The following is a 12935-nucleotide window of genomic DNA, read 5'->3' on the forward strand; positions in this document are numbered from 1 at the left end:
TCTGACAAAAAAGTAGTTATCAATTAAAGAATATTGACTGTAAGCCAAAGACCCAAGACTTTATTTCTACCTTTTCTGCTAACTGTGTGACCTTAGGCAGTTGATCTAATCTCCTATGCCTCAGTCTCCTTACTGTAAACAAAAAGAATAAAATAGGTAGGTGGTTGGATGGATGGATGAGATACACGATATATCTACATAAGATAATATACATAGGTATATTCAATTGGATAAGTATACTTATTTCAAATACTTAACAATGTGCTTGAGAAATTAACACTCAGTTTTAGATAGATAGGTACGGTTATCAAAATGTATTGAGTGCTTATCAGTACCAGGTATTAAGTGCTTTACATACTCATATAGACCCAAGGAGGAGGCACTATAATTATGCCTGTTTTATGAATTAGAAAGTTAAGACTTAAAACTGAAGGAATGGCAGTGGAGCCATTCAAACCCAGGTCTTATGACTCCAAAGACCTAGATCACTTCTGTACTGCACTAATTTTAGCACAGCCATAGATTTCTCCTCTCTTCTCCTTCTCCTCTTCTTTCTTTTGCCTGCTCTGTTTCTTCTCCCTTCATGTCCTGTTCCTCCTCCTCTTCTTTTTATTATTCTTCCTTCACTTCAATGAGATCTTAACTATTTAATAAAAATTACTGCATTTTCATTTATATTTACAGTGCTTCAAAACATATTAGTCATCAAAAAATATTAGTTTCTTCATTAAGAATTTAAAACAATGGTGTTAAACTGTCTTGAGATCTCTAGCAATACTCTGCAAAGTGTGAATTTTGATGAGTGAAAAATATCCCTGCATGGACCTGGTTCAGTGTGTGTCATGGCAGACCAGTGCACTCATGAGCCGTGGCCACAGATTGAAGAAGGCCACTTGTCATCATGTCTGGAGTAAAGAGAGCCTAAAGCCACCTACACTGCCCCTTTCCCTGGGGCCCTGTTCTTCCCAGTGCTGGGATTTAAAAGGTATAGAAGTATGAAGAACTATTTCTAATCATTATAAGTATCTAGACATGGTTTTAAAGACTCAAAGGAAAGCAAGAAGCTAATGATGAAAGCTAAGAGAGTCATTAAAGTTGGAAGAAGTCTTTGGGGTGAGGTAATGGATAGATTGAGAGTAATGTGAGTCTAGTACTTGGCTAGTGAGTGTGAAATACCATATTTCATTGAATCCAAGCCATCATCAATTGTAGGAAAAAACATTTTATGTACCAAGAAAAAAGAAAAAATATCTGCTATTTAAACTATGATACAGTGCTTTCTTATTATATCCATTTCAAGGCACTTCCTGACTTCAGAGTTGTTCACATGTAAAAGACTGAACATGTGAGAATGGGTGAAATTGTGTAAGAACATATGATTAGTTCATGAAGAAGTGAGAAAGAAACTTGGGTTTCCCTCTTCTCTTTTTTAGTTTCAGATTTTTTTTGCTTTTAGGCACAGTCTTTCACTCACTTTGGCTAGAAAGTTCCCTTCTAGTTTATATTTGGTTGATTTGTTAAAGAATGGGATCTACAAATCCATAATTATGTATATTTTCATGGCAACCAAAGATATTACATTTCAGGAGAAATGTCAATGAATGGATGAAAAATTATGTTTATAATTCTAGCATTTAATGTGACTAGTAGAGATGTGACTTTTTTTTAAATAGTTATACTTTTGTGTTTCTTACACTTCTTTAAGTTAGAGATTACATATATGCCATTCCTTATTTAATGTTTATTCAATAAGAGTGATAATCTATCTGGAGGTTCAACTTTTGAACAAATGGATTGAAAGTGTTATTTTATAGTAGCGCTTCTCAGACTTGAGTGTGCATTTGAAGCATCTCTGGTAAGCTTGTTAAAATGCAAATAGTTTAATAGTTCTAGAAGGTGGGAATGAAATTCTACATTTCTAACAAGCTCCCAGGTAAAGTGGGATTGGTGCTGGAGACTACACTTTTGTAAAAAGCTTTTATATGATTCATGAATGAATGAATACAGATACACACACACACACACACGGCTATTGAGGACCAAACTGCAGATATTTGGGGGCACAGGAGAGGGGAATGATAGAAAGAATGATAAGTGGTTTTTAAATTGTACTTTTATTATGAAAAATCAAATGCAGTGTCTAATTAATGGTTTAAGTTCTTCAAAGTCTAAAACATTTTAACCAAGAGTAGTTTTCTTTCATAAAGTATTTGAGGGAAGATTAGTTTGAATGGTATATCAGTTGTGTGGGATTCCACTACATACTAACCTAACATCTTTGAACTGCTCCAGAATTTACTATCTTAGACAAAAATTTCCTTACTGTAAATAATTTGTCATGTAAAGTATATAAGATGTTAGTCCATAGACTAATCATATTCTCTTACTACACAGCCAAATTGCCACTCTATATTAATTTAGAGATCCATAGAAATACAGGACACATAAAGTACTTCTTACCATAGGAGTGTCTTATTTTATAGATTTTTGGTAACTCAAGAAAATTATCTTGTTTCCAGATTTTAGAAAATGGCGTACTAAGAGGAATATTATTTATGCTGAGACAAGGGAAACAAGCTTCAGCTTTATAATATTCCTCAATGTCATTCCCTTCCTTTAAAAAAATAAAGTCTTTTGTATGTGGTGTTACCATTAAGAATCTTTTGCTAACATTAGTTTTTTAATCTAGATGCACTTCCTATTTAAGTATCATTCCCAGAGTTTTATGCTACAGCTCTAAAATGGTATACTTTTATTCTTTTCTTGCTCCTGAATTAACATTTCAGCAGCAATAAAAGTTACGACCCTGAAGAATACAGAAAATACTGATTATAACTACCTAACCTTAAGTTTTCTTCTTAAGGTGAAAACTTAACAGCTTTTGAATTCAGCCTTACGGATTTATTTTGCAGGGATTATTTATCTAAACAATGTGATACAAATGCTGCTCTTTAGCCCTGTTTTTGGAAAAATAATTCAAAAGTTCTTGAGTATTCCCTTATTTCCTCTGTTCACTTAATAGTACCTCAGAGCAAATGGTAGGTCCCAACTTCTACATCAGAAAAGCCCTTCAAAGCTCTCTCACCCCCATCTCCTTCCTTCAGAGGCAACAGTTGTACCCATTAGCAAGGTCAGTGGCTTGGAGAAACCTGGAAAGCAGCAGCTACCAGAAACCCACTAGAATAATATCTCCAGCAGGTGATAGATTAGTTGGAACAAATTGGAACCATTGCAGTTCAGCAATCCTGGTTTCTTTCAAGCTGTTTTTAAAATGTCGTCATTTTAATACACAATCTAAGCCCTGCGGAACAGTCCACAGCAGGTTAATTTGAATCATATGATGTGTCACTGCCCTCAGCTGACATGAGCTCTATTCCATGTGTGAAGCCATAATAAATCCATTCCCAACCGAGGAGAATTCCCCGTGAGAAGGTGAACTAATCCAGGCCTCACACTGGCATGCTAGCCCTCCGTAATTGAAAGCAGGGCCACCTGTTCCAGCACAGTTAGCCTATAGAGAAAAAATTAGCATTAGATCAGATACTTCTTATATTGAAAAATCGTTCATAGTTCTCGCAAATTCAAATTCAGCTGTGAACTGCTTGGTATGACATCATACAGAAACGTAGGAATGTGCCCACTTGATCCCAGTTTAAAAGTTTTGTTAGCCATAGGATTCCTTAACTCTGAAATGAGAAAAACTTTTTTTTTAATTTAATGAGAGCTGACACGTGAGAAGAAGAACTGGGAAGGGTGCATATTTTTCTAATTAACTCAGGGTCATTTGTAAAAACATTTGAGCTCCCTGGTATTTTTTTCATTGTTCCTTTGCAGACATATTTTTGAACACTGTCACTGTAATGACATTTAATGAAATGACATTTAAATGACGACAAAGAAAAATCTGTGCCAAATTGGGAGAACATTACCACATCATTTATGTTTTGTAATAAATTAATTAGCATACTGCAGTCTTCCTGTAATTTAAGTAACGTGGTTGTATCAAACACGGTTATGACTGCAATTTCACATTTATTCTCGTGTACAGTATACCTGGTATCTCTAGATGAAATACATAACCGCTGAATTCTTCTTCTCGTAAAAATCATTTCTTTAGTCTCTCCCTGTTTAACCTGCTCATTAATTTGCCTGTATAGTTTTGATGTCGTTTTAATTTCATTCTGGCTCTGGATGGTTTCAGCTCTGGTTTTATTTAATTTTTGTTTTAAAAATTTGACTTTTAATGGGTTGTAATCCTATTTTGAACACTGTTTTCTTACATTTTACGGATTAACTTACTGTTTTATAGGTTGCAGTGATTTTAATTTTTACTTTTAAAAAATTTCTAAACATCTTAGTGTAATCCTATTTCCATAAACTTCTTTGATTTGAATGAAAATATATACATATTTTAATATGCTTATTAAGTAATATAAAATATTACTTTAAAAAACTTCTCAGATGCTCGGCAGGGAGTCTGCTTCTCCCTCTGATCCTCCCCCTCTCATGCTCTCTGTCTCCCATTCTCTCTCTCAGATAAATAAATAAAAATCTTTAAAAAAAAAAAAAAACTTCTCAGATACAGTAGCACACCATTCAAATAGGTTTATGTAAATAGACAGTAGAGATTTTAAGTTGTTTACCTCCAGATGTGTATTTTTGAAATTTTTTTTAAAGATTTTATTTTTCTTGGTGAATTCTGCTTTTATATTCTTTTATTACTGAATTTATTACTCAGTGGGGATTAATTCAGATATATCTTGAAAGTACTTGTTCAGAGGAACTAAGATATCTAAAAAAGATGACCCAAATAACCTCCTGGCATTTTCTGGAGGGTGAAGATTAAGTAACAGAATATTTAAACACAAGAAGATTTCAGTGTGAAAGAAAGCATCTTAAGGAGCTCATTTTAATTAATTTCTCTTAATGCTGCCCTGATAGTTAACCCTTTGCCTCTTTTCTCTCTCCAGAAATGGAGCCAAGGCCCATGCCCTCGAGTTCTGTCTCTATCTTAATTCAGTTTTACAGCCATACTAGCAGGCTATCTTCTACATTTAAGAAATGTAAACTCGTCAATAAAACTATAAGAACCTTGACTTTTACATTTCCCCAGTTTTATGGGTTCCAATTTGCAGTGTCAGCATTATATTATCATAGTTTATTTTCCCCATGATTTATCAAAATGAAATGGTTAACTTGATGTCAGGGTGTTAAATAGGGCATGGACCAAGAATTTTAAAACCCAGGAAAGTCTTTCATTATTTCAACCCTACTCTTTCAACTCTAACTTGTACCTTTGGAAGAAATGAGAAAAGTGTATGACTTTTTAATTAATTTTTTAATAAACTTTTTTCTCTTATTCCTATAACAACCTGGTTTTAATACCAAATTTTTCACTGTAGAACCAGTAAGCCATATTAATTTCTTACCAACACTGTAGAGTGAAGGGACTTTAAGTCTTCTTTGAAAGTCAGGCTGACTGCGGTGCCTCCAGGGGACTATACTTGGCTAAGTAATGGGACCCAGAGGGTCACAGAAGCTGGTTGTGGGTGTGGCCAGATGGTAAGAGGCAGCGCAAGGTCTCCTGCCGGGAAGTCAGTGGTATGGCAATTATCTAGATTCCTTATTTCTTCATGTGGTCCAGTTCTGTCAGGATTATTTCTTCTACTGAAGAGAATGGCGGTAATTGGGGGGATATCTTTCTGGGATCATGCAGCCAACTAAGGTGGAAGAAAAAGAGAACATTATTTGGCTTCTCCTAACTGTAGCCTTGCAACTTTGTGCTTGCATGCCGGTCTTCTTCCCCTACCTCTCCCTCCTGTGCCTTCCCGGGGCCATGGTGTGGGACCTTCTGTCCCCCGCTCTCTACAGACAGTAACCTCAGCTGTCTCTTTTATGCTAACAACTCCCAAATGCCTAGCCCTGGTTTTGACTTACCCAACAACGGAACTATTTCTCCATCTGCCTATTAGATGTGTTTAGTTATTTAAAATTCAGTATGTTCACATTAAATTAAACTGTTTTTCTCTCCTCTCCTTATTCATTCCTGCCCTTAGTATAGTCTTCAAATTTCTTGACATGTGCTAGTGATAGCAGTATTATTCCAGTCATGTGTTGTCACAATTTTACTGACACCTTTGATTCATCCTTTTTTCTTTTTAATTCCAAGTCCTCTTCGTTTGTCCTTTGAAATGGTCCTCCATTATGTCTACTACCTCCCTAGTTTAGGTTTATGCCCTAATTACTTCCTCAGTCTGTTTACCTGCAGCCTTCCCTCCAGATTCTCCTTTTCCTCACTCATCCTGTTGTCCCCTATGCCCTTGTTAAATGAGCTTCCCCTGCCAAACTCCTATGATGTTGACCACCCAGCTCCCTCAGTTCATCTGGTCAAAGTTCTCCTCAGCCCTCAAGGCTCTCTCTAATCTGGTGTCATCTGGCTTAGCTATCACTAAGCAGGTGATCCTAAGTAAGATTACGTTACTTCTTTGAGCCTCAGTATTTTCTTCCATAATGTAAGAGAGCTATTTTAAGAGTCCTTTAAGTTCTAAAATGATGGCTGTAATCCTTAACGGAACTCTTCATTTATTTTCACACCACATATTGTGAGCAATTGCAATATGCCCAGTGTTGTTCTAAGCAGTCCTCTCTCTCAAGAAATGCACATTATCTGTTAGAAAAGACAGAATTGTCTACCAGTCTACCAGACTATTTGGCCAAATAGTCAAACAAAGTAATATATAATGATAAACTAATATACGTGTCATGAAGTTCTGTGGACTCATAAGAGTGGAGATTCAGGGAAGCTTCTCAGAGTAACTGACCCTGCAGCTGATTTGCACAGGATACAGGGGGGTTGACCAAGGACTGCAGAGGGGAGAGTGGATTTCTGGGAGAATATGTGCAAAAGACAGTATGGAGAGTGGTGTCATGTCAGATTACAGGAAATGAAACAGGGAAGAGTGAGGGAACCAGTGCTATGAGGTGAGGCTATAAAGAGAGGCAGAGACTAGGCCTTGTTGGCCATAATCAAGGATTTTAGGATTTTTATCTTAAGAGTAGTGAGGAACCATTGAAGAGCTGTCAGCAGGACATGTATGCGGTGGGGGAGGGAGGAGGTGTGTGTGTTGATATGGTTATATCTGCATTTTGAAAAGGTAACTCTATTTTCAGGGCAGAGAACACTAAGAGGGGCCAGAGTAGATGGAAGGGAGCAATTAGGAGAATATTGCAGTAGTACTGGTGAGAGGTAATTATAAGTTGGATGGGGAATGGTGATAAGAAATAGGGAGAAGTGAAAGAATTGGTAGATATTGGGAAGGCAAAATCTATGGTAATAGAGTAGGGAGATAGTGGGTAAGGAGTAGGGAGATAGTGGGTAAGGGAGAAAATTTAAACATGGCTTCTGGGTCTCTGACTGGTTTAACTGGATGGATGGTATTTTGTCCCCACAAACTTCCTGTGTTGAAACTCTAATACCCACTATGATGGTATTTGGAGATGGGGCCTTTGGGAGTTAATTAGGTTTAGATGAGGTCATGAGGGTTGGGGCTCCCCCATGATGGGATAGTACACTTACAAGAAGAAACACCAGAGAACTTGCTGTCTCCCCCGCTCTGCCATGTGAGGACACATTGAGGAGGTGGCCATCTGCAAGCTAGAAAGGGAGCCTTCACCAGAAGCTGATAATGCTGGCACCCTAATCTCAGCATTCCAGCCTCTAGAAATGTGGGGAAATAAATTTCTGTCGTTTAAGCCACCAGGCTCTGGTATTTTGTTACGGCAGCCCAAACTAAGACAGGTGGTAATCCTGATTACTGAGATAAAAATACTTGAAGAGAACCACATTGTTTTTGGTTTGGTTTGGTTTTCATTTGTGAGAGTATGGAGAGATCATGAGTTTTGTCTTGGATGTGTTGAGTTTATGGCAGTTACTCATACAGATCTGGAGCTCATGAGACCAAGACCAGTGATAAAGGATCGAATGTTTTAGAATCTTTGGGATACAGATTCTTAAGTCCATCCATGGGCCTGAATGAGAGATTACTCAAGGAAAGAGTAGAGAGGAAACAGAGAAAAGAACCTAAGAGTGCATCTTGAGGAAGTCCAATCAGGATTTTATTGGCCAGGAGGAAATTGTGGGCTAAGAGGAGAATTTGAAAAGTATTATGTCCAAGAAGCCAAATCATTAGCACTTTGAGACACAGAAAGATGAGAAATTGAAAATATCTAGTAGATTTGTAGACTTTGTGACTACAAGTGCTTTCCCCCATCAGGTTAACATGGATAGGAAATAGTCTAGAATGCATTGAGGTAAACAAGAGGGAAAAAAATAGTAGAAGCAGAGAGTATAAATAACTCCTTTGAGAAATTTGTGAAGAGTAATAATAAAGGGTAGTATATGAAAGAGCATCTGGGATCATGGTTTGGGGATTTTGCTTTTATGATGAACGGACTTGGGTTTTCTCATACTTAAATATTCACAAGAGGAATCCAGTTGGGAGAAGAATTAGGTAAACTAACAAAGAGAAAAGATCAACATGGGTCCTAAGAAAAAGGGAAGAAGAATCCAATACATATTTGAAAGAACCACTTTTAAATTAGAGAAGCAAACAGATTCTCTATTTTACCTAACAAATTAAGGAAGGGAAGGAAAGGGGCATATGCAGGTAATTTTTAGTTTGGTAACGAGAAATTGATGGAAATATAATGGCTTTAACTTTCTCCATGAAGCTAGAAGCAAGATCACCTATTGAAGTTGAAGAGGGACAAGAGGGGTTTGATGGTTTGGAGGCAGAATGGCTTGACATCATCTGCCAATGTGACTTTGTCATATGCCATACGCATTCTCATCTTTGTGTCTTTTTTAACTTTTATATCATGGAAATTTTCAAATATATACAAAAGTATATTCCTTCTTAAGTAACTGTCAGCGTGGGCAGAATTGTTTCTTACATACCCCTATCCACTTCCTCACCTTCTGTATTATTTCGAAGCAAATCCCCTGCATCATATTATATCATCTGTAATATTTCAGTATTATGTATCTCTACAATACACGAACTTTTAAAAACGTGAACACAATACTATTATCATACCTAAAGATAATCATTCTTCAGTGTTATCAAATATATAGTGTTCAAATTTCCAGTTATCTCATACATATCATGTGTGTGGAGGGGGGGAGGGGAAAAATGTACATGGATGGTGGGTATTTGTGTGCATGTATATTTCTTGGGTGGTGGTGGTTGTTTTTTTTTTTAACCAGAGCCATATATGTTCTGCACATGACTATTGGTTATTTCTTTCTAGTTTCTTTTAATCATTAGGTTTTCTCCTCTATCATTTTTCATCTCTTGTCATTTATATATTGAAGAAGCCAGATCATTTATCTTGTAGAGTTTATCACAGTTTGGATTTTTTTTTTAAAGATTGTATTTAGTTATTTAGTTGAGAGAGACTGAGCGAGCAGGGAGAGGGGTAGAGGGAGAGGGACAGAGAATCCCAAGAAGACTCCATGCTGAGCGCAGAACCCCACGCAGGGCTCCATCTCACGACCCTGAGATCATGACCTGAGACAAAATTAAGAGTCAGACCCTTAACCGACTGAGCCACCCAGGAGCCCCTATCACAGTTTGGATTTTGTCTGTTCCCGTCTTCTGTATTTGCTACATATAAATTGGTAGTTGGTTTAACCTATTCAGGTTTGCTAATTATTGTTTTTTTAGCAAGACTGTTCTGTAAAAGGGTTTGTGTCATTCCATCAGAAGGCACATAATATCTGATGATCTCTTTTTGTGATGTTAAAAGCCATTGATGCTGAATGCCTGAATTCATTGGAGGTTACAAACAGTAATATTTTCATGCTAACACTCCTTTTCCATGTATTAACTAAAATACTTCTATAAAAAGGAACATTCCCTCATCTACTACTTGTTTACTCAATAGCATTGCTCATCTAAGGAAGGTAGGATAAAAACTGAATTCTGTTCCTTTATTTAAAATTAGTTTTTTAAAATGAGTTGATTTTCTAGATGGGAGGAATTTTTTTTACAATGTATGCATATATCAAATCATCACAATATATACTTTAAATATCTTAAAATTTCATTTGTTGTTTGTATCTTAATAAAGCTGGGCGGGGGGATGAATCATGTTTCTAGCATATTCCAATAGTGGCCAATTAGTTGTTGCTTGGTATTATTCTTAAGTCATTATTTTTAATGCTACTCAAGTTATCTCATCCATTGGAAGTGGGAACCTCTAGAAATTGGATTCTTCATGTTTTTAATCTTCCCTCACTATGAGATCCTTGTTCCCTTATCTCAAAACAAAATTTGGCTGTTCCCAAAAAGTAGCTCTGCTGTCTCCAACCAAAGATGAGTACAAGCCATCACTGGGAAAAGCAAAAAAGAAAAAGAAAGGGCATGACATCAAAAGAGCTGCCAAAATTATTAGAGCAGTAGAATGTGCTTAGCCCTTTTTGATGACTGTTTAGAGAGAGAGAAGTTCGTTTAGGTAAGTTCAGTTTAATACACTCATTTTAGAAAACCAGTACAGTTACCCTATACTGAGAGCATTTATGTTGTGATTGGCGGGGGGGGGGGGCGGGCAGGCAGGGTGTACAATGTAGTCAAAAAAGTCAATGCCTGATCATAAGAGTATGTGTATGAGAATAATGCTGGTAGTGATAATGCCCACATCCCAGCTGTAAGCACCATGAGCTGCTGCTGGCTGATCCAGGCAAGAACATGTGTCACCCCATGTCGCTGAGCCTCCTCAACAGCACGTGGGACAGCTTATTCCCACTTCCTCTTGGTCTACAGTTGTTAATTGGAGCACTCACATCTGCCACTGCTGAGGTCTTTACACTTCACACCTTCAATAAAAACACATTGGTCTCATTGTCATGGGCAACTTTCCAGTTTTCTATTTCTCACACCTGTGAATACTCAGTCTCCACTATCCATTATCGTCAGGAGTATATTTACTTGGACACTGTCACAAAAATCTGAATTTGCATTGCTGAATAAGAAAAAAATGTTCTATGACCTAATAATAAAAAAATATTTTTATTAGAGATACTATAATTCATAAAGTCAAGCTTGATTACAGATTTGTTCTGTGTTTTGCATTTACCTCTCTAAAATGGGGGGCGGGGGGTAGGAAGCACCATCATTCCTGAGCGTATACATAACCACCACCACGTATGCACTGACTGTTCACTGAGCAAGCCTTGCTTGTATTAAAGAAAAAAAAAAAAAAGTGTCTTTTACAAATAAAATTCCAAAGGAAGAAACACTTAACAGAGAAGTTTTCTTTCGTAGATGTTATGATTTGGGTATAACAAGCCATATTGAATCCATTGGGTTTTTGGTAATAGATTTCAAAATACATCATAAATGTAAGTAATATGATGACTAATGGGTCAAGTAAAGTTGGAACACTTTAAATGAGAAAATAGCTGGAACAGTTTTCGGGAGACTTTTCCAGTTGATGTTTGGTCCCCCACAAGGTGTGTATTAACATAAACTTAGGGGAATCACCTCTGGGGCTTGAATTCGCTCTCTGATTTCATTACTACAATATGATTCTTTTCATTTCACTATTAAGTCACCTCCTAAGGTGATGGAGCATAAAATAAGTGTAATTTATTTGTATTTGTCTAATCTCATTTTAACTCAATAGTCATCTCATCATTCTGTTTCCTGGTAGCTGTTCAAAAAGTTTTGAAGGGTAATTAGAATATGATAATGGACAGGCATGGGTTTACTTGGTAACTTAAAGATACAGAATGTGTTCTGGGGATGGTGAGAAATTATATGTGGCAAAAAAATAGATGACTCAGCTGCGAGATTCTCTATTACTGCATATTCTTAAAACCTAAACTTTAATCCATTTATTAAAATTTGATGAGGAGGGGCGCCTGGGTGGCTCAGCCGTTAAGCATCTGCCTTCAGCTCAGGTCATGATCCCAGGACCCTGGGATCAAGCCCTTCATCGGGCTCCCTGCTCGGCGGGAAGCCTGCTTCTCTCTCTCACACTCCCCCTGCTAGTGTTGCCTCTCTCGCTAGCTCTCTCTGTCAAATAAATAAATGAAATCTTTAAAAAATAAAATAAAATTTGATGAGGATATGAAAAAATTCTAAACCGTTTAAAACAGTCTGATAGTAATTGGAATAAAATCCACATTGACAACTTATGCCTGGTTCCTTATCCAGGTATATTTCCAGTTCCTATAAAACATTATTCTGTATAGCTCCCACTGTGTCTCTGTTGAAGGAAACTTTTCTAGTCCATTTTTATTACTGTTTTCATCTTAATAATAAAGTTAATGTTTTTCATCAGTTTTAAGTATAAATACCAGAAAATACATTGCTTAATTTTTATTTTTATTTTTTTCTGTTTAAAAGCGCCAGACTCTTTTGTTGCATAATTTTTCACATTTGTAAAAATAATCTTCCTGTCACTATGAAACTGAAAGTATTTACAGTAAAGGCATTTTTTTTCTACCCACAAAAGGTGACTGCTCATTCAAGGATGTGAAAGTTTTAAAGGCAGTGGTGGGTAATAAATGTAACAGTACAGATTTGTTACACTTTCAGATGTGACAGTAACTTCATGATTTTAGTTGAAGGATTCATACGTCTTGGTGGACTTTACCCAACCGTAACGGGCACTATTTCATTTGTGGTGCTTTTCGTTCAGGTGCATGCTTCCTGTCTCTTGGTGGAGCTGGTACTTTTGAAAGGAATACCTGGTTTTACAGAATAGCCTCATTTCAGCTCTGCTTTTGGGGCTCTTGGCTTTTTGGCACTCTCCAGCTTGCCCAAATGGGACTGCCCAGCCCCTCTGTTTACACATGGAGCCAGCTCTCGGGGGGCAGGGATGAGGGACTGGGACTGTGTGTGCCACTGGAGGGCACCGTGCACAGATGT

General features: G+C 37.0%; 1 protein-coding gene across 2 annotated transcripts in view; it reads left to right on the forward strand.

The window, feature by feature from the left end:
* The window catches only part of VPS13B (vacuolar protein sorting 13 homolog B), a 767339-nt gene that overhangs the window by 575744 nt on the left and 178660 nt on the right, over positions 1-12935 (forward strand). The window lies entirely within an intron of this gene.

The sequence above is a fragment of the Mirounga leonina genome, unplaced genomic scaffold (assembly GCF_011800145.1).
Source record: "Mirounga leonina isolate KUSES-001 unplaced genomic scaffold, KU_Mleo_1.0 Mir_165, whole genome shotgun sequence".
NCBI lineage: Eukaryota > Metazoa > Chordata > Mammalia > Carnivora > Phocidae > Mirounga > Mirounga leonina.